A 23,729-nucleotide genomic window follows, 5' to 3' on the forward strand; every position below is an offset into this window, starting at 1 on the left:
TCTTCTTATTATACACACATGCATTTCCAAACATTTGGACTACCTATGTTGTAAATCTATTATCTTTTCAATTTACAAACGGCATCTATTGCACGTCTGTCCGTCCTGGGAGAGGGATCCCTCCTCTGTTGCTCTCCCTGAGGTTTCTCCCATGTTCCCCTTTAAACTGTGGAGTTTTCTCCGGAAGTTTTTCCTTGTACGATGTGAGGGTCTAAGGACAGAGGGTGTCGTATTGTCATACTGATATTCTGTACAAACTGTGAAGTCCACTGAGACAAATGTAACATTTGTGATATTGGGCTATATAAATAAACATTGATTGAAACATTGATTGATATCTAATAATTTAAGTAATAATTAACTATGATGGTTGTATGTTATAATATTTGTTTTTGGTTTGTAATTTATTCTTGTTTATTTGTTGTGCCTGAGGATTTGAACTGTGGCTGCTATGATATAAAGTAAAAGGGACACCATTACAAATACAAAACTGAGCCCACATTAGTGACCTGAGTACTATCATTGTCATCTTTAAGTAGTATAATACAAGTCCATATCTTAAAATACAACAAGATACATGCATTATATTTAGTCACAGCAACTAAGTTTGTTTGTTTTTGAATAATATAAATGTTTAGGCTTCAGGGTCGATCAAATGACGCATCTCACGTCATGCTGACACAAGTCTCTGTGTCTGGTTTATTGGGGTGCTTCGTAAAAATCTCCTAGCAACCTTCGTCATGGAGGTCCAAATAAAGAGTCCAATAAACAGTGTTGAAGGATTACAGGTGTGATCACGAAGTCACTTCTGCAATCACAAAAATGTAAAGATAAGCATTGTTCATAAAACATTAAATCATACCAACATTAGATACAATTATTAATTATATTAAATGACAACAGCATTGATTAAGCATTGATTTAACTGAAATGCCAAACAGGTTGGTTCCTTTGGAGGTCATTCCTTTCTGATTTCTCCCACGATGTTAAGTCTGGATGCTGAGTTGAAGGCAGTCCAAGCCTCTCTGATGGTTTCGAGTCCAGGTCAAGTGCTGCTGCTAGCTCGTCCTCAGAGCCTTGGCTGCCTCTGGTCGACTGGACACAGGACACCGTCTGTCTGAAGGACTGAACAGAGTTAATGAATAACTAACAATCAGGGAAACAAGAAGATCTGTGAAAGAGCCTTTGTTGATGGAGGTCCAATCAGTGAAGTTGAAAGTGACTACTCAAAGGGTTTGTGTTAACAGCCTGCACCCAACAAGCAAGGCTATATATTCAAAAACAAAACCATCTCCCCTCTAGGCCCGGGTTCAGTGGGAGCGATTTCTTTTTTCTTCACCATAAATTGTCACAGTTTTACCAGGAAGCAAACGTGGGAAAGTAGTAGCCTACTCTTGCAAGAGATAGTAACACACGGTGTTAAAGTCAGTCTAACTGTTTCAACATTATAAAATAATAGTTTACTTCCATTTGGGAATACCCTAGATTAATATTATTTAAATACTTAGGTTTCTGTAGGGCTGTGTGATTATGGCAAAAATCATAATCACGATTCACTCGATTCGACACTGTTCTTATTATTCATCATAGACTGTATGTTATACATCCATGGTTGACACGGACAACGTCAGCAGCGCATGCGTCAGCGACATTGCCCACTGTCCACCAGCCACGCCCCGACACATGGGGTGACGCCGGCCAATCACAAAGCTTTGATGCGTTCAAGTGCATTATTCTGGCACAGGAAGATTATGTTACAGGACATTAACGATAAAACAGAATATTTTTGTTCTATTTTTAGACACATCTCGCGATCGACTGGGAATCTCCCCGCGACCCTTCTTTTTAACGAGTTGCTGCTCTTGTTCTGACATCTTCGCTCGCGATGAACACTCACAACACATGTCACTCCCACGTGGCCGAGTGGGCTTTTAGGGAGGGGCGAAAGCGCACCCAGCAAAAATAATCGTATTTTGTCAATTATGCTGTTTTCATAATCGTCGCAAGCCATAATCGTAATCGCGATTAAAATACGATTAATTGCACAGCCCTAGGTTTCTGTGTAAATATCTAGTGCTAGCTGCAGTTCATATAAATACATTATATCAAAGTATAACATTTAATACGCTAGGCGCCGCTTGCAATGGACCCTACTACGAGGATACGATGTCATGCAGTTCAGTGTTGAAGCTCTTCACACTTGATGTTTTAGTCTGGGCTCTCGCTAGTCTCCTGCCACACCTCCAACAATAGAAGTCACCACCAAAAGTCAAAAACATGTTTATGAGGTGAGATATGATACCTGTCCCCAATTTATAGTGGTTGTTGGTAAAACAAAACGTTAACAACAACAAAAATAAGTTTAAGATCAATAATAATTATGTCGTTATTGATAGAGAAAGTTCTTGGGTTTGGAAAAAGGCTAATTATCTTGATGTAGATTAAATGGACACACACTGTTTTTTTTTTTACTGGTTTGACTTTCTGCTCACAAAATCTCACAAGAGTCTAAAGCAGGTTGGTGTAACTGACCAAAAAAAGAAAAAAGGAAACCCCAAACTTGAAGTATGTCTACAGCACAAAAAACATTTATGGTCACAATCAAGGACAAAACAAATTAAAATGGCAAAAAATGTACAAGATTAAGGATAAGTAATGTAAACTTTAAGCAAACTATAATTTACTAAAACTATTAGTACTATTAAGTAAGTACTACAAATAGACGACTAATGTACTACTACTTACTATACTGATTTGACTTGTTATAATCACTTATCATTTGTAATTCATGATTTGCTCTTTTTAAGGCAAGCAGAGATATGTTAGAAATCATGTAAAGATTATATTTCAGCAGGAAAACACATGCTCTGGGCCTTGGCTTCTCCTGACAAGAAAGAATGGGAAAAATATGCAAACCTGACACTGCGGCCTGTCTAATGAGCCCATTTACATCTAAATGTGATGATCTTATGGGAACTAAAATGGTCAAGTAGGTCTTGCATGAACCTTTTCCACCTCAGGAAAAGACAAATAGCACAAAGCAATACCGTCTGCTTTTCAATGTCTCTCGTACTAATGAACAAAGCAACAACTGAAATCTCCAACTGTGTCTTCTGACACTCAAGCCTCATCAATCCTCACACTTTCCTCATGAATGAAAAATAATTAGAAACCAGGTTTTGCTCAAAAATGTAGCAAAAAGAAACTCCACAGAGACATCGGGTCTAAATATCTTTCGATGATTTCGAATTCTCTTTTGATGTGAATCCATTTGTTCTGCTATAGATATGTCTCCGACTTCTCCTTTGACCCTATTCATATAAAAGCCTTGAAATGCTCTTCAAAAGGGTTTGTTACCCTGCGGAGGTCAGTAGGCGATTACGTATGGCTGACTCACATTTTTCCAAATCAGCAGACTTCTGGCCTAGAATAACAGGTCAAACCAATGAATTTAATGAACTCTCCCAGACACAATGAATGCCTCTTGCCGTTTGAACCCCAATAAAGGGATATGGGCAGGTCAGCCAGCCCTTTCAAGGGGTCTGTACACAAATGTGACAGAATGCAGTTGCTTCAGTGTCTGCGCTGACAAGTTGTTCAAAGTGCTGGGGATGTCAGTGATAGTGCCTTCATCCACACAGCCCCCTTTGTTCCCCATCTTGGGTCTGTTGCTCTTTCATCAACAGTCCCACACGTACAAAAGCGAAAGAATGCAAAGCGTCTTTTGCAATGTTCTGTTTGCCTCATTTCTCTCTGCCGAGTGTTATGCTGAAGGCCAACATGCAGGAGACTTTATTGTAGGCGAAACAAAAGCCGAATTACGGTGCAGAACAACTTCTGATGGCGACTCGCTACTCCTCCCTCCTTTTAACCGCTTTACTTTTCGGATCCTCCCCCTTTTCCCTCCCTCTCTCCTTTATTCAATGTCACTTCTTTCTCTCTGAATCTTCATTTTTTTTTCGATGCTCTGATGTCTCCAGCAGGTTTCATTTCAAAGCTAAAGGATAAGGGAACAGCAAAATGTTGAAGGAAAAGAGCAGTTCCAACTTCCAAAATATCAGCATCAAGCGTGTTTCATTGAAGCAGCTGCCAAGTTCTTTTGTGTTTGGTTGAGAAAAAAACATCTTTTAGCATATGGTATCTGTGTGTTCACTTAATTGAATCAATTGGAGGCCCATGGGAAACCACCGAGGGGGGTAAGGGTTAGGGAGGAGGGAGGTCAGAGAGTTAGAGCATAGGGAAGGAGGGGGGATAAACACTCCAACAACTACTCATGTAGCCATTACTTACTAGTTTCAGCTCTGCACTTCATTATTACCTCCTCTCAGTGTGTTTCTATAAACAACAGGATGAGGATGAGCTTTAGGGAAAACGTTTTAAAGGAAGCGGACTGAAAGACTGCGATTCCTTTAACTTTATGGCTTTCTCATTAATGACCTCCTGCGGTTTGGCCCATTTCCTCTCCATTCATGTCACATTAGCTTCCTTTCAGAAGTCACTTTGTTTTGGGGTTGCTTTGGTTTTTTTAGGACACAAATGTTTAAATGTCAACAAAAACGTTCCTAACATTCTCACATTTGGAAACTAAACTGTCCACCTTTCAGCCCAGAGAAAACTGAGGATGGTTTTTATTGAGTTTCTGAAGTTTGTTTTTAAATGTTGAAGAAGGCTATGTTTTCAAACTGTACCCACCCTTCGAAAGTCTGGGTGAGCGCAACGCTTTCCGAGCAATGAATGAGACGTAAGGAACATTTGCACAAGGAAGTATAAGCCTGTATAATTTTCAAAACCCAATATCCCCTTTTCTTCTAAATTTTCTTTTGCATGCATTGTGATTTTGAGTCACCTTTGTTTGATTGTTTTCCCCACACTTTGCAGTTGTTTCATTTTACTTCTCCCCCCCCCCCCCCCTCCTCTATCCGAATGACCTTTGCGACAGCTCTTTACTCCGTCTCACACTCTGCTTTTTTACTAAACGGGGAATATATGGGTCAGCCTAACTTTCTCTCAAGAGTAATGACGTAACTTGTGAGACAAAAAGGTCTGGACTAATTCAATGTCTATATGTGACCGTATATGCATAAGAGTTGGTGTGATGACGGGTCACTGCCCATCTCACAGGGTCCCCAGTTTTCTGCAGATGCGCTCTATTCAGGAGGCGACACGCGGCGGGACGCTGCTGGGAGGTAGTTACTTTTTCTCCCATTACCATAGAAACTAACACACTGGCTTTCAGCTGGACCAGGCCAGGGGTCTACTGACACCAACGTTCACACTGCTCTAAGTCCTGACAAAACCCCAAATGGATCTCGGCGCTGGGAATAATACCCATTTGTACCCAGTTCAATGACGGAATGAACTGCCAGCAATATGCAATGACATAAAGCAACAACAAAAAAAAGAGGCCTCCTTTTGAGGAACTTTTTATTATAGACTCAGTAATAATAGGAAAAACACTAGGGCACTAATATGGAGTGAAGCAGTCTAATTGGGAAATGAATCTCATCTTCATTTAGGTTTTCAGAAGAGGTGTAAGGTGTTTCTATTGCTATGTTTAATGTTAAGGCAATGTCAGAACAGTTTTCCTTTTTTTGTTTAAAGGTCCCCTATTACACTCATTTTCAGACAGGTATTTATATAAATGGATCAGGACAAAAAGAGAGCAAATCTTTTCTCCTGAAACTTTCAGAATCTCTTTACACAGAGGGGACACATGTTTATGTTTAAAAGACATGAAGAAGTGGATTTTGCACAATAGGTGAGCTTTAAACTTACTGTTGGACATTTTGGGAAATATGCCCCGTTTGCTTTTGATCGAGGGTGAGAGGGAAACAGCTAGCCTGGATCTGTCCAACGGTAATAGGGTACAGTACCTGAAAAGCTGATGAATGGGTTGTTTGGTCATACATATAAATACCAATACATATAAATATATAAATATCTATAAACATTAAAAGGCACCAGCAGGACCAGCACTCACCACCTACTTGGCAACGCTCAGCAGCTGTTTACAGTCTCTGTCTGTGCATACGCTCCGGCTCTCCAAAGTAAAACCAATGCTGAAGTGGCTTGAACCTTCTTTCTTTCTAATGCTCACTGTTTGCCACATGTCTGATTGAATAGAAGTCTATGAGAGAATCACATTACCACCTCTAGATTAAAGTCTTCGAATGGCTGTTGCTATCTTGTGATTGACGACCTGTCAATCAGTAAAGGGGCGTGTTACTCCCCAGCTACACCCTCTTTTTCAAATATGATCGATTCTGTCTGCAAAAAAACGACATGGTGATGGCTGAAAAGCTCAATTCAAGGCTTCGAAATGCTAGTCCTCAAACCCATGGGTGACATCGTGGTGGCTACATTTTTTACACGGTTTATAGTCCTAAGATAAAATAACTATAATTAATGATCTATTGAACTATCTTGTTTACACCCTTCTTACCTATGGGTTCTTGTGCCATGTGTTTCTCCATCTATGTGAGTTAAATGCCATAACATTTTATTTTTCCACAGATGTATTTTTAATATGAAATATGGGAAATAATTAGGCATTGTGGAGACTCCAGAAAAAAATGTAACTTTAAAAAAACACATTCATCTTTAACTGCAGAAGTTTACATGTTATGAATCCAACAAGCAGCAAAAGTTTATAAATTGTATCTGGATATTAATTTGTCTAAATGAATGTGTATCTGCGTTTTCCTTGTTTACAAGCTCTCCATTTATAAATACAAATAACTTCTGCAGCTGCACAACTCTTTGTGGTTCTAATGTCAGAAACGTAATGTTCCCGTCCACCCTTAATGTATGATGTATATATTACATGCTATATGCATTGTGGTAGGTACAGGGTCAGAGTTCACCATTGATCCTCTCACCCCTGGCAGGTGCAGCTCACAGGAGTGAGAGGAGGCGGCCCCTCGTCTCTCCCACCTCTTCACGCTGCTCAGCGAGAGAAAGGGAGGAGTGTAAATGAGTGCACTCCAGAAAGCCATCACCTGCTCCCTCCACCCTAAAACCCCACTAACTCTGGCAGACAGAGATACCCTGCCACCCCAGCTGAGGTTTCCCAAACTCCGGTTAATGAGGGAGACGGAGAGACTGACAGGGAGAGGGAGGGGAAAGGGTGGAAGAGAATTAAGAATTGTAGCTATCAGCATCCATGCCGTGATTTTGTTTATTCGCCTGTTTTGTTGTCTCGAGTATGAACGCATTCATCGGCAGCAAAATGTACATTTGTCATGCCTATAGAGGCAAATGAATTGGACTGGAAGGGGTATTGAGTTTGTGCGCAGAGAGAGCCCAAGGGTGAGGTTGTGTATTGATGGGTGCCCCTCCCAGCTTCTCCCAGATTCCCCCTCTATTGTGACTTTGAGTGAATGTATCCTCTTGCTAAGGGCACTGGAATGTGTCTTCTCAACTCATGTGATGGATGGGGCCTTGTTTTGCACTCCTCCGCCCCTCCCTCTGAATCCCTCTTTCTCTCCCGCAGCCTTTGACTCTTTCATTACATCCTTTTATTCGGCACCAATAAAAGTCAGCGATTCTTCATCAGCCGTTGTGCAGATCTGAGGGCCGCTGTTATTTTTCATCAGGAGTGTGTCACACATCACCATTCAGTCCCTCCGTCACACAGATTCAGACACTGGCACAGAGGCAGAAGCAGGTGGAGATACACCATCAATGAATTATTCAAATGAGACACTGGGCATATCCTTTAAATTTAATTTAAATACTTGGTTAATGTTGTTTGGCGGGCCTGTAGTGCAATTTATGCACAAGGGTGATATACCGCCTGAACAAGATATTATAGTAGTAGAAGAAGTAGACATTTAAAAAAAAAAAAAGATAGAAATACTTCTTACGTTACTAATAATGAAAATAATAAATAACAACACAATAATAAGGAAAATAAATATGAGAGCATTTGAGGATCATCATTTGGGGTTCTCTGAGTTAATCCTCACATTTGAATTCTCATGAAGGGCTGACTGATGAAATCATTACCACAAAGTTATTACGGTGATATGCATTCAAAGTATAAGGATTATAAAGAAACTAAACTAAAATAATAGAAGCAATCTAGGCACTAACCAGGACTCAGAAAACTCCCAGTTCAATTCTAGCCAGACAAATATATTGTATCTCTCTCTCTCTCAAGCCCTCAAATTGAGGCAACAACTATAAAAACTACAGACTATAAATATACGTTTAGCTTGAGCTCGCTCAGAATCATTGACTTGAAATTAATCATTTCAGCAAGAATATATCATCAACATATATAGGCTGAAAAACGTGATAATACTCATTTATATTCAGACCTACTCTCAGTTTCCACACGTCTAAATGCACTGGTTCAATCCCCAGGTTATTTCAATTGTTAAACTTCTCTCCATGCAGTGATGGAAGTGGAATTTATATATTTGACCATAGTAAAAGGTTCCAATACTGCTCTTTAAAACATACCCTGTCAAACAAGTTAAAGTCAAATTCAAGAGAGTTTCAGCAAAAATATACCTACAAGATTTAATGACCTGCTGGGCACCATTATCCCTTTCAGAGAGTTATCTTATAATATATCTTTTATTAATGCAATATTGTTTCCTCTTCTATTATACTGATATTATTTGAAGCCTGTTTTACAACTGGATATTTATTCATTGCCGTCCACTTCTTCTTAGCAACGAACCTCTTCCCCATATCATTATACTTCCTTTGAAACATAACATCCCAAGATACCTCACACTCAGACATCATTTCCCATCTGTGGATTTATGGGAAGAGTCTTTATTTAAAAGGTATTATTCAACAGAGTGTTACATAAAAAGCCTCAGGCCTCGCAAATGAATCATCAGCTCAGTCATCATGTCAAACAACGATCCTCTGGCACTCAGCGACAGTTTATACAATCTAAAAAGACTCATACACACCTAAATACAGGCAGGAGTATCACTTAGGCGAATATGAACACATGTCCCTCTCAGATGATACACAGAAAGGACAATACTGAAAGCAGTTACTGTAAGCAACCCATCGTGGTTATTGTAAAATAACATGTATCAGCTTTAGATTCAGGTTGGATATTTTGAGTGTGCATTTCACTTCTTCAAAAACATACTTGAAAAATGCACACATCAAGTGAGGGAAAGGACTCAATCTGTCATTTGAAACAAAACACAATGTGATTGAAAAATTTGTAAAATTATTAAAAATGATTAGTTGTTTAAATCATTTAAATATGTCTGATGACATTAGAGCTGCAATGAATAGTTGAGAAATATTGTTTTCTAGTCAATTATTAGCTGATGGAACAAAAAACAATCAGTAACTATTTAATTTGTAATAATCGATCAATCGTTGAGTTGAATTTTTCATGCAAAGTCGGCAGAAAATTCAGTTTACAAACGATCAAATATAGAGATTTCCTGCTATATTCTGATTTATATAATATACGGTTTTTGACAGACTAAATAAGACATTTAACTAAGATGGACTTTCTACTTTCATGCATTTTAAAATACACGGTTTAACGAAGAATATTTGGCAGACTGATCCATAATTCAAATAATCTTATGTTGCAGCCCTACAACAGACACATTTAATTATAAAGAGATAGTTCAAGTATTTGAGGAAAATAATTTAAAATATCACAATTTAAATTACTGATATATATTATTATATTTAAAAAATCCCCTTTTGATCTTTACGTGAATGCTTTTTTAAACAATTGGCCATAAAATGTACTTTGTTTAAATGTTGTGTCAATTTCAAATACGAAACCATTTGCCCACTTTTCTGTCAGCAACTTTGCACTGAGTAGCCTACATTAAAGACCGATTCTTTGAATATCTCACTATCATTAGTATCTCATTGTATAATTTAACAGCGCCCTCTGTAGGCTGTTAACCTACATGGGGAGACTTCCCAACGATAGAGCAGTGTCCCTAAAACACTTAAATATCATTTCCTCACTATTTATCAGCCATTTGAAAGGTTTTCTTAGAGCTTATATTTGGAGAAAGATGTTTAATTATGTCCAGAATTGTAAAGTCAGTAGGCAAGGGAAATAATATAATCAAACAACTCATTATTTAGATAAACAATTTATATGATATCCCTATAAATCGAAAGTTTGACAATTCTAAAAAAACACATCAGAACCGTTAAAATGATAATTTTGAAGAAATTCTTACGCGTATGAAATGATTCCCCATAATTGAAATGTGCTTCTGTGCATTCTTTTATGACCTACTTTAAATATGAAGCTGCTACATGTTGCTTTATGTCCTGGCATCAATAGGAGCTCCATTACAGTTCAGCATTTTAACTTGTGCCTGCTTTAATGGGTTCATGTCTTTTCTTTTATTGGGTGTTGAAAGCACGCTGCAGCATTAAATTATATCCGCACAATGGACTGGTAATAGTGTTTATTGTGCTGTCATCCTCCTCTTGCTCCCACTTCACTACACTTTGCTGACGGCTGGAGGTACGATGGAGGGAAGGATTGAGAAACTGCTCATCTTGCCGTCTCCGCCTCAGGCGCAGAGGACGCTTACTGACTGTGTGTGTGTGTGTGTGTGTGTGTGTGTGTGTGTGTGTGTGTGTGTGTGTGTGTGTGTGTGTGTGTGTGTGTGTGTGTGTGTGTGTGTGTATGTGAGTGTACTTGGGGTTGTTTTGTCACAGTGATGTGGGAGGATCACAGGGAGCCGTCAACAGAGTAGATTAAGTATCGCCTCCCAGCAGCTGCTTCTGTTGCCTCCAGCTACAACTGTCGCTCCCTCCCCAAAGTTTCAATACTTTTTGGGCTGTTTTATTTACATTTTGCAGTATTTTCGAGTCAAAACATAATTATTAATGCGTAAGAATTTGAATTTACCACATCATCTTTGAATGTTAAATGTAAGTTGTAATTTCTATTTGTTTATTCCTTAAACAGCTTTTGAATTGTTCTTCACTGTAATTATTGTGAGGATTTCAAGTAACTTACTTCCTTATTGCTTCCCCTGTTCTTTTTAAATGTCAAAATAGACTTTATTGTTGGTGTGTTTTCCGTTTAAATAAAGATTGATAATAATCGTAACATTATTGAAGTGTATATATATTGCTCTGAGTAACTAATCCTTGATCCTTCATACTTTAAGTGACGCAACATTTCAGTTCACGTGTGAACAAAAAACTTGAAAATCATGAAACGTTTATTTTGATTTTGTTGTAAATAGTTGTGGTGTTTATATAACATATATATACAATTGTTTTGTACTAAATGTCTTATCTTCAAAGATAAACTGACATTGAATCTCTGTAAGGTTTGAGCGGTTTGAACATGTTACTGTATATTGGGCAGTGTTTTAAAAATATACAGTTTAATCCTTCAAAATGAAAACATTAAATTATTGAAAGAACATTATTAAAATGACCCGGATATCATTTGGATTGGGGCGTTCATAATGTCAGATGTTCACTACACAATTGTCAGGCCAAATATAATTCGCAATAACAATTGTATTATAGCTATAGAAAACCTGAAAGAATTATATAAATAATGACATCATTCAAATGAATCTGTTATATATTTTTGTTATTATCTATTTTTTGGCTATAAGTCTAGATAAAGGTGAGAGCAGGGAGGAGGAGAGAGTCTGTAAACACAACGGTAGAAACGTGCTGGATTAATTATAAAATATGATCATATATGGAATCTTTCTAAATCACGGTTATCTTAAATACCAGTATATTGCGACACAACAAATGTTGCTGCAGTTAGCTGGAATTATAAAGCCAATCAATTATTCATATTAGAAAAGTAAAGTCATCTTTCACGTTAACACAGAAAGGCCATTGCGCACATAATCAAATGTGCAAATGCTAAAAAGACAATCCTCTCAAATACACTCTCTGATGACAACCATAAATGTTTTGTTTTACAGATGATTCAAAATGGTATTATTTTACGCATGCATATTGTCCTAATTATTGTTTGAATGAAACCTTTTTAACCATCTGCATTGATATATCATGTTTAACAGACTCTTCAGATTAAGAAGGATGACTGACGACCGGCGTTTCTTACAGATGTTATAAATGATGTGTAAATGCGTGTGTGTGTGTGTGTGTGTGTGTGTGTGTGTGTGTGTGTGTGTGTGTGTGTGTGTGTGTGTGTGTGTGTGTGTGTGTGTGTGTGTGTGTGTGTGTGTGTGTGTGTGTGTGTGTGTGTGTGTGTGTAAGGCAAAAGTCTAAATGTGCTTGTTTTTAATCAGTCCTGGTATAACCTCTTGACGCACAGAAAAATGGCAGACGCATTAAAAACATAAAAGGGAAAAGGGCAGTAATGAATTTAGAGGAAAATGGACATTAATGGTATTAGCATTACTCATGTTCCATATAACAAATTATTGGAAATTTGACAAGCACACCAAATTATCTCCTCATGCCTGACGGGAGTGTGGTGAAGTCCTCTCTAGCTGCTGAGGAAAGACAATTTCTGCTCATTTTACTATTTTTAACAATAGAACCAACCCATTAAGACAAATTAATGTCATTATCAAGTCTCTATGAAAATGACAAATACCACCGTTTCGAGCAGCTTTAGAGGCTATTGACAATAATGAAATTCGCTGTACAGGTACTGAAAAGAAACACTCCAAGTAATTATTTTCTAGTAGCTTGTTTGTCTGCCATCCGTTCATTTGCTTTCAGCTCAATTATCTGACTCTGTGAGCATGTGGGGGCGCATAGTGCTCTGCGGCCCACAGAGCGAGGGCCCTAATTGGGCAATTACTGTTCTGTTTCGGGGCTTTTAGCTCCAGTGGAGAGGTGGAGGGAAACCGCGGTGTGTAAAACCATGAGGACCTTACATGCACAAAACCACACATATACACTGTTTAAACAAAAACAAAACCCTGCGTCCTATCTACAACACAGAGCTATACGGTGCAGCCCGTGTAACAAACACTAAAAACGTGAAAAGTGACAGGAGCTACGGGCCAACACACTGCTCTCAGTGACACGTAATGCAGGTGCAACGCTGAATTATGTGCAACTTTTCAAATGAGATTATGTCATGTACATATGCATTCCTCCAGGTTTCCCTTTAAACAACATCTCTCCACCTGCTATACATAGCGGAGAGTGCTTACTGTGTAACCCTGCTGAGGGGGGGGGGTTGCTGTTGCTGTATGGAGGGTCAACAGTGGGTACCACTTAAAAGTGTTGTGCATCATCCGAAAGTTGGAAAGCACAAGACTCATTTCAGAGATAAATAATCAGGCTGCATCAGGGCTCCAGCCATATGCACTGGTTTCAACTTAGATTCCTCGGTCTAAACCCGCACAACTCTATGTGCACAACAGAAAATAAAAAGACTTCAAGCCCTATAAGGCGTCAGGATGTGCTTTAATGAGGCTGATGGTGCTGGCCGAGCACTTTCATAAAACACGTTTCATTTAATATGCCACCGAATCAACAGATAGATCTTAGACCTACTCATCGGAAGTGAGATATTTGCTTCAAGATTGCTTTTACTCTTCCACTAACTTTTTCCTTTTGTGTTTTTTCCCCAGTGTTTCCAATCAGAGATATTAGACAGGACCAAGAATGGGAACCAATTCTACCAAAAAAAGCCAAACTAATTGCACCAGGAAATGACCACATAAAACTGTCGACACAGCCTATGGTTGTTTGAGCGGACTTACAAAGGTTTCTATAGGTGCATGAAGCTTTTCCTGTAGTAGCTGCTGCTTTTATGCAGCTTGCAGAAACATAATTATGACTGTATGAATGACTTAAAATAAGATAATCCTAATTCATTTTTGTTATATATTAATAATTTCTCTGAGGTGAAATATAATCACAGACACGTCATCAGTGGCTCTTTTGAAAGGGGGAATAAAAAGGATTTTGACTGATTTAACTCCATCACTAATCCAATATATGCAGTTTGATATCATCAAATCAAACTGACTTCTGCTGTCAGCTGGCCTTATGGTAATGTATCTGTAGTAATGTGCCAAAACAGAGGCAAATTATAGACTTTAAACCTGCGAGATAAAAGTTAGCACCCCAGCCCCCTTCCCTCCCCCCCTCCTCCTCCTCCTCCTCACTAATTTTCATATTATCCCTGTGCTGTGCGCTCTCCCCCTCACTTTAACATTCTGTCACGCGCTCCCTGGATCATGTAGCTTGTGTTAATTAAACCCTCTTTCAGATCATTTCCTTGCTCAAGTGGCCTCAGTGCAGCACCCATTAGGCAGAAAGCTCTGTAATCTGAATTTCCAAATGTAGCTCAACATTTATTAAAGTGAAATTCATCCAGTAATTGCCCGCCTCGGTATGCCCCATGTCTCCCTCTTACCTCCAGGGCCACCTGCTCAGAGACACCTCCAACTATTTACCAGCGTGACGCAGGGTAATTAGACCTCTCTGACCCCGTCCACTAAGAGCCCGGTAATTGCGTTAATAAAAAAATTAACAGCAGCAGCATGAGGATCATTCTGTAAAAATACCCGGTAATGAAGCATTAGCCTTGATTTTATTTGGATTAAAAACAGCTATAGGCATTTAAAGGTTACAGTGTCTGCTAAAACAATATCAGAGGAGAAAGTTATTTATTTTCCTTTTTTATTAAATCTCTGTTAAACTAAGGGTCAGACGAGGCGGGATTTTAGCAAATATTTGTAAGGTTTTCACTGCCTTTGCAATTATGATATTTCTTGTGAAGGCCGTTTTAAGACATGACTTTTTAAACTGTACCATGCAATGCTTCATCTTCCACATCGAAGTAGGCAGGCTAAACGACACGTGCAGGTGCATAGCGGGCAGGGCGTACCATCAGCAGTTAGGTTATCGACGCCCTGAACTTCACGGAAATGTACCTAACCTGCTACCACTGTTGTAACGGCTTCCTTTTTCTACAGGATCAGCTTTGAGTCCACTCATAGTTAACACCATTAAACTGAAGGTTTTTGAGTTTAGGTTTCATAAGCTTTGGATTTCATTGCCTCTTCTTTGTTGCCAAATCAAGACATCTTGGATGGTGGTAGGCAGTGCAGTTAGTGCGAGTGCATTTGATTTTTTTTCTCATGATGTACTTTATTTTGACAGAGAAAGTGGACTGATGTAACTGTGGGATACATTTTGTTTGATGCAACTCCTAGATATAATATCAGTAAACTATCAAAATTGATCTGTTATGTAATGTCTATTTACGTGGATATTTCCCTACATTTAATGGATGATAATCAGTTATGTTAAAAGTTATTATTTTATAAATACCACCAATAACATGCTTAGTAAAATAATTTATTTTTTGAAGATTTTACTTAAGTGCTTTTCTTTCTAAATGAAGCACCAGATGTTATAAATTATTGTATATGTAAATGTGTTTCTCTGAGTTGTATTGACTCATTTAATAAAGTAAGAGTAGTGAAAACTAGAAAGTTTGATCAGACCTATAAGCTTTCCTTACTCCATACATAGACTATGGCATGAGATAAATGAATCATCTATATAGTGACATCCTATGGGCAAATAGTGCAACTGCAGTTATTAGTGGAGGATAGTGCCAGTCTGTTAAAGGCAAACACATCATCACTGAAGCACTGATTCCATCAGCAAAGACTTATTACTGAATTTTTCTAATCCGTGATTGCAATATTGGGTTTACAAAAAAAAACAAAAACTTGTCGCTTTTCAAAAAATATGAAAACAAACTGCAGACCAAGCTTTATGTAATTTAGATGCCTGGTTTTATCGACATATTGAGGTAGAAATGTCCTTTTTGAATGCGGACTCACTAAGTTAAGCTCAGTCTGGACACGACTAAGCTTCATGTCCTCTGGTTAAATCCTGTTGGCAGCATGACCACCGAGGTCTCCGAGGGGTTCAGCTGGGATACGACCAACTTCAACATGTTCATTCAAAACCTGCAGCTAAACACCTGAAGCTGATTATTTGACATCCAGATAAAGTCTAAACTGATGCTTTATAAACATGCTACGGTATTTTTTTCCTCACACTTCATTTAACACCTTTCCTGAAGATCCCCCCAGAGCACCCTTTGTTTCTAACATCAGACTGCAGTGCTCCATCACCAAGGCTCCACAAAGGGCTGATTCCTCTCAGACAAACAAGACAGCTAATAGAAAGTATATTTACTTTGCTCCATGGATAGTAATCAGTTTCCAGATCCAGGACACAAGGCTGTTGTCGTGTGAAAAGGAAACAATCATTATTTCCTGTACAGTGATAAAAGTAAAGGGAAATGCAGACATCCATGTTAAAAGTTAAAAACTCTCTTTCGGGTGTTCTTGTTGATATACATTTCGATTTGATTAGTTTATGAAGCAATAAAGACTTCAAGTCTTTTCAAGGTGACATTAGTTTTAAATGATTTTTATTATTGTTTAATTTCATTGTGTTCTTGTTCTAGTGCCATTTCCTTATTTTGATCATTTTACAAATATTAAATGTTTTCTCTCAAATTGATTTGCTGTTCATATTTGTACTCCCTTTTAGTCTTAGTATTCTCTTCATTTTAATGCTTCATTTTCTTACCAAAGACACATTTTCACATCACATCTTTTATGAGATAGTATACCAAATGTATTTCAACCACACGCTTAAACTAATGAAATTGTAATGTCCCAGCTTTAACAACTTAAACATTATTTATTTATGATGTATTAATGAAGCAATGGTAACAAATCCTTGTGGTGGTCACTTTATCCTAAACCCAATGGTTAAATCCCACACAGGGCCAACAGCAGCTGAAGTTACAGACAAGATTAATGTGAGCTCAGTGACAATTAGTTTCTCATTTTGTTCTGTTGTAAATGTATCTCTTCTTATGTGAATCTTTGTGCGTGAACAACACTGTTCAGTCTCTTTGGTTAAACGTCTGAATAGAGAGCTGTGCCGTGGCCTCACTCATTACGAAGCGGCCCTGTTAGTATTTACAGCATCATGGCGGGTTGACCTCACAGTATTCACAGCTTCACACCTCACACCCATTCACTGTTAGAAAATAAACACAGGCTGCAATGGCCCCCAATAAAGAACCGATTCCTCTGAAAAGATACAGAAGGTTTTGTGGCTTAACTAAACTTTTTTGTTGGTTTGTTGCAACAATACGGGGTGCAGAGCAAGGGAGCAGAATCCAAACACTAATTGGGAAGTGAGGAACGTCGCTTTTCCCGTCTTGAATGCTCTTTCGGGCATCTTTTTATTTCTGATCGGTCAACCGTGCACTTCCACCTGCGGCTCTGAATGATGGACGTTTTCCTCTGTCAGATTCTCCCTAAAAGGATTCAGATGGGTTTTTGAAAATGTGCACACAGACAGCACGCCCAGGCCACTGCGGAGCTTGATTGTTCTGTTAGCGGTCTACAAAAACTCAGCTGTGAACGCGCTTTCTTACATTATTTGATTACTTTGATAACCCAAATTAAAAGCTTACAATTTAAATACGTCTAGACGATTTGGAAGTGAGACAGAACTTTGAACAAATGGAGAATGATGCCATATTTAAAAGTAATCAACGAATGCTATAATTAAAATATCCTCTTTCTAAATAAACAAATACATTTGGAAGTCAACAAACAGCTAGATAATTTAAAATGACATAAGGACTCGATGACTAGATGAATCATAATGGGAATATTTCCGTTGTGGAATGGCTGTACGGAGAACAAATGCGTTCTGATGCTATCTGAGCATAAAACTAAACTTCTCTACAACTCCCAACATACATTTTAAACAAACTGTGGAGTAAATCTATGAGGACGCAGTGAAAGGACACCTGTGTAAAGAGCAGGTGATGGCGCTTCATTTAAAACCGTTGTTTAAGACACTCCACTTCACTGCTGGACGCTGGGGTTAAAGCCAGCCTGAGAAGAAAGCAAAGATTAGACTACCTTTGTGCCAAACAGCATTAAACATATCAATCTTTTGCTGTTCATTTGACTGTGAAATCTTTGGAATCGCTGTTTCTAAAGACCAACGAGTGAAGCTCATCATTAAACACGCCTCGTGGAAAGTTTACTGACATTTGAAGCTAGGTAAAGGTGACCTAATTGCAGCCTCGTGCTTTACAATCAATTATCAATAACAGATACAGTTTTAAAATGTTTGTTTTTCAAAACATCTAAGTTAAGCTAAGAACAATAGCCTCTTCATTCAAACCTCTAAAAAGGGGCTTTTTTCCTTTGAAGGCCAAGAGAAACAATTCTATCAGACCCCAAGCCTCAGCAAAGGCCTACAAAGGGCCAATTCTGAAAGGGCCAGGAGTTCTGAGAAATAATAGAAAAGCAAATGTTGAGAAATGAGAGCTTAGAAGACTCACATTTTTTGATAGAATCTGTAGGGATAGTGTTAATAGAAATTCCCAGGAGAGCGCAGGAAAACAAAGGGCAGCAGAGAGGGGTATCGGCAGAGGTCAAATAGTGTCAACCTGAGTTACGTCCAGATGAGCGCACGGAGGGTGACCTGTGTACCAAGTGTAAGCCTGCACCGGCCTGTTTAAAAGGCCTGCTTTCACTCAGTCCCTTGATGTCATTATATCTCCAGTGGGCCATGTGCTTTTAGTTGACAGCCTCCTGGTTTGACGACATTATTTTTTCAGAGCCACCCATCGGTGAAAGCGTCCCCAAATCGGCCGCATTTGTGAAATGGTGCATTTGTGATCTGGCGACAAATTAGGCTATTGATAAATGTGGAACAATGACAAGAATTCCAGTGTTTGGATTTTTACTTTCAAAGGCCTGCTTGAGTGAAAGGGGGCAGACATGAATGATAGTTTAGTTTATCATTACAAGTTTAATATGGGATTCAAAGCAAACCTTGTGTTTACAGGTTTATTGGAATGAATTTCCTGGATAATTTAGAGTGTTGCCGGTGGTGCTCAAACTGATTTTGATGTTTAATATAATATTGGTGTTTAATCAAGATTGTCAATACCTGTTGAACCTCAAATAATAAAGGCATTGAGGTGTGCTAGTGGTCTCTACATTCACACGCCCCAAATGACACATACTGAGTATTGTGAAGCACTGGCTTTCAGACAGGGGCTCCACCAATGATAATTCAACTGTTGAAATAAGATTTTTAAAAAACAAAAGTGGCCAACGCTCTGCTGCTGTCAGTTGTTGCTCCCTAGGCCAGAAGAGAAGACAAGGGCTGCTTGCCTGGAAAATGTATCATCTAAATGCTCATTTGCAAATATGCAATACTTCATACAGTACACACATGCGTTTAAACTACATAAAAACAACTTAAATACAAATGCGCTAATCCAACCCTAAAATCTATTTAAAAATTCATCAAAAAGTATTCAATGTGGAATTCACAGAGAACTTCATCTTGGTCAAGTGGCAGGTTATTAAACTATTAATATAAGTATTAATAAATCAGTAGTTCTGACACTAAGGACAAACGTTTCTCATTCTAACATTTCAGGGACATTTTGATTTTCTCTTCCTCAGGAGAGAGAGATACTATTTGAAAAGTAAGGTATTTCAAACTCATACCAAAAACTCAGATATTGTGGTAAACAGATTGTGGTGCCCCTTTAACCCGGGCAGACATAGACAATAATTGTCACAGTACAAGTCACCATGTCCAGAGCATCAGGAAAGAATTGAGCAGATGGCAATGTTCATACTTTTTACCACAACTTGAACTTTCACTGACGCCCCAAATTAGCTGATAAAGGCAGCAGATACAACATATTTAAGTTTGTATATTGACCAAGGTATTTTTCTACTTTAAACCTGAACAAATAAGCTAATGGCCAAAGTAGCAGAGGATTACATAAACTGACAGCTAGTCTTAAATGCCGAAGATTCAAGAAAGAGCTGTTGTTGCATAAAAGCATGTACAGTAAGGTTTGACATTTTGTTATTCCTGAAAAAACGGACACAATTAACTAACTCTATTAGTAAATCCCCATCACTGATGTAAAAGAAAAAATCTGTAACTGCGCAAAAGAAAATGGAGACCCTTGTTACTGCTGCAGTGTTTAAAACATGTCCAGCTGATAATGATGCCCATTTAGTTAGTTAGATATCCCCCTTGTGGTTAGAAGGCAGTACTACACCATTAACTGTTTATGTTAATTAATTATGTATGAGGTTGAATTATTCATTTTGGATAAATAAATACAACACTAGATATAGATACAAAACTATTAGAACCTTACAGCATAACAGACCAATTAATAAAAGTCATTTTGCAACATTGATCTATTTTTCTTGTCTGCCCACCAAATAAATTGACTTTAAAGTATGTAGTGTTCTCTCAGTACAACAATGTGTCTCATTAATGTGAACAACAGATGGAAAGAAATGCTAAAGAAGAAGAAGGATAAACACGGTAGCTCCTGCTAACTAGTTTACATGTAATACTAGGTAAACGTTACAGGATGAGCCGTGAAACGTATACAGCTCTCAAAACAAGGTTTAAACAGGATGAACTGAGAGGAAAGAGTCCTCTATGGATAGCTGTCAAATATGAGTTTGATATGCCTTGGTGCTGCTTTTACCGGGTACCAATTAATAACTGAGGGAATACACAACTGAATAATTAGTTTATATCCGTGTTTGGCTGCAAGAAGCCTCTGGGGGTTGCATTAAATGTGTTAACAGTCCTTAGAGACAAGATTAGGGAAACATTTTGGCTCTGGGGCTCAGGAAAACCAGCAATCAGATTGAAGCCTTGTTTGTTTTCTGACTGTGTGAATACAGCTGAAGTTTACCTGCCTAAATAATCTAGAATGGGCATCAAATGAAGCTCATTCTCTCCTCTTTATATCTCTATTAGAATTGAAGTGCTTGAAACTCACAGGGTCCTCGCGTGGCTGCACTTTATGGCCTCGTCTACTTTGCAGATATATTGTCCTTTCTTCCTGCCACCCAACACACACGATGAGATTCCTCAGCGCACACAGTCACACAGGCTTTTAGACACTCATTAGCCCCTGCTAATACAATAAGTGTCACCTTCCATTACATGGTGCTGAGTTGGATATCAGGATTGGAAACCCACCAAATCTCCACACAAGGGGCGCTACCCCCTCATGCACGGTATTGTCTTTCCCCCACAATGTTGAATTGTTTTCTCTTAGCTCTTTCATGCCTAAAATATAAATATGAACACTCAATATATGCACAAACTGGAGGTTTTCATTGACATATAAATAACCTTACAGACTAGCCGCAGATTACTTCATTGTCTGGATCTCCGTGTTAACTTTGGGTTTTGTTTCAGAGCAGCTGGTTAAGGATCCACCACACCCCGCCCTCTTCAAGCCCGTTGTCTCGCAGAAGAACAGCACATGCAGAGTTGTACAAAATCTTAATTAAGACTCCTAATTCTTTGTGCCATCGCCTGACCGAGGCTGTGCGCTCACGTGAAGCGCGGCTGAGCACAGCGTGCGGGTAGGTGTTGGACGACAGTGAATGTCTTTTTTTCAGTCTCAAAACAAAAGTTACATTTGAATTTGATCTTGGAAAAAACAAAACAGGGTTTAAGTTAGTTAAGCTAAATGTATTCGCTGAATAGATATGTGGCTATATACAAACAGCGATTGTAGCACTGTTGAAATCGTCTGAAATGTTGTTCTTTTATACTTTCAAAGAGCCATTTCACTTGCAATTTTAAATATATTTAACTATTTGAATAAACTATATTAAAAAATAGGTTTAATTTCTTTAAATAACAAGCATGATCTTTCACTTCTAGAGGCTAGAAGAGTGAGACTAACAGTCTTCATGCTCATGTTAATGGTTGCTTCTCATTATACAAAGAAGCTACAGTACGCTGTACATCACCACACATATCAAAATGTGAAGTGACAAGTGTTTGCGACTGTAAAGGTGATTTCAGCTCTGGGTTTTGTATGTCGCTCTTTGCTTTGCAGGCTTCTCCCTGTGAGCGGTGGCAAAGGGCATGTGGTCCTCTGCGTGCGGCAGATGCCCCGACCAAGACCCGCAAAACAGATGAGTCGAAAATGAGCGTGACATGTGTTAAACAGGCGAAGCCCCACAACACTGACATTTGACAAGATGATGGGTGGAGGCAATTATTATTGTCTCCACTTAAGCAAGCAGTAAATATTCAGTGCTGATGACTGTGAAAGCCACAAATCAGCCTGAACAGATTTTCATAAATGATTGAGAATAGATGATGATCAGGTTTAAAACACAGCAAACTGGTTAAGTGGGATGTAGTGATGTGAAGATAATCTTGTAGAATGTCAAGTTTTTTAGACAAAGTTAAAGTTGCTAATGGTTTCAATCATTTTTATTTGAATTATCTGAGGTTTATGTATTTTTTCCCTCAGCAACTTTAACTCGTCTCCACAACATCACGGACCTTCGACAGGTTCTTCCGGCCTTACAAAGGTGCCAACGATGGCGAGTTAGGCATGGGGAGGAACATGCCAGGGAGGTGCCCCCCTCCTCCCCTCCCCCTCTACCCACCCTCCAGAACCATTTGGACCACAGGGAATGGGTTAATCACATTAGAGGCCCAGAAGAGAGATGGGAAGTAGACAGTACCGTGACAGCCGGGGTAGCACTGGCACGACTAATCCCGTTAGGCCGAGGAAAAAGGGGGACGCCATCGCGCCAACAAGGCTGGGAAAGAAAAAAAACATTTTCCCAGGAATGAGTTCACCTGTATGGTAACACAGAGAAGTTGGCCTGTTGATGCCTATTAGCAGAAACAATCGCACTTGGCACATACAAATGTTTTTTTCATGCTGGGCACCACGTTATTGTCAGCGCGAGAAAAAAAGACCCGGCAGCAGACAGTGGCATTGCTTTGAGATCCTCTTTCATGCCACGGTGAGGCAGATCCCTTTCAACCCAGTGCTATCAGTCTCTCAAACAGTGAGAAGATGGGGAGGGGTGCTGTAAGAAGGATAGAGCTTACTTCATCTGCCATTGTAAGCGCACCCGAGTTCAACCTTAATGTAAACCTTTGCAGGCAGGATATGAATAGGATGCTCTCTATAAAAATATATCCTGCTGGTTAATCCGGCAGATGGCCACAGCAGCGGACACTACGAGCGCGGCTGGCCACTGGAGGGGTAATGGGAGACGTCCGATCAACAGCCACTCCTCAGCCTGGGAGAAGTGGAATCAAGATTCTTAACTCCCCTTAGCAACGCTGGGAAACAGAGCCGTCAGTTTAGATCCATCAAGTTTCTACTTAATCTCGCCCACCACTTTTTTCTCTCCATTTTCTCTTTTTTGTATCTTCCTCTTTTGTCGTGGGGATTAAGCCAAGTGGTAAAACAGTGATTTAATGATCTTTCCATGGCTATGTGCACCACTTAAACCATGAGACAAACAAGCTGAGACATTCTAAGAGTCACCCCCTCTAAAGACGGCTGCTCAGGAACTGTGAGGCTTTTGATACGGCCTTAAGCTCCGGCTGATTATTTTTCCCACTGTCGTGTGATGTGCTGCACTCTGCTATGGGAAAATTGAAGGTTTTGTGCTTTGTAAAGACCCATTGTAAACAAGAATGAGAAGAAAAACAGTTGGATAATTACTTGATAGCTTTATAATGACAAGGTATGGTGAATTTGAATGATTTGTTAATGCAGAAGAGAATAGTGGTACTGTTTAGTTATTTATCACAATACAAAATAGTTTGAAAACAAGATACATACAACTCACATTTAAACAGAAATAGGTGTGGTATTACATTTCAATAATTTGACTGACACT

The 23,729-nt window shown here is 38.9% G+C and overlaps 1 long non-coding RNA gene across 4 annotated transcripts in view; it reads right to left on the reverse strand.

The window, feature by feature from the left end:
• The window catches only part of LOC307017756, a 27,929-nt gene continuing 4,200 nt past the window's right edge, over positions 1 to 23,729 (reverse strand). The window contains exons 3-5 of one of the 4 annotated variants that reach the window (XR_013802244.1): positions 22,551 to 22,628; positions 927 to 1,125; positions 1 to 808 (exon numbers count right to left, since the gene is read on the reverse strand). This is a non-coding gene — a long non-coding RNA (uncharacterized lncRNA). Of the gene's footprint in view, positions 1,126 to 16,152; positions 16,198 to 22,550; positions 22,629 to 23,729 lie in introns of all 4 variants that reach the window. The other 3 variants (XR_013802246.1, XR_013802245.1, XR_013802243.1) reach the window with 3 other exon arrangements.

The sequence above is a fragment of the Notothenia rossii genome (assembly GCF_949606895.1).
Source record: "Notothenia rossii genome assembly, chromosome: 9".
Lineage (NCBI taxonomy): Eukaryota > Metazoa > Chordata > Actinopteri > Perciformes > Nototheniidae > Notothenia > Notothenia rossii.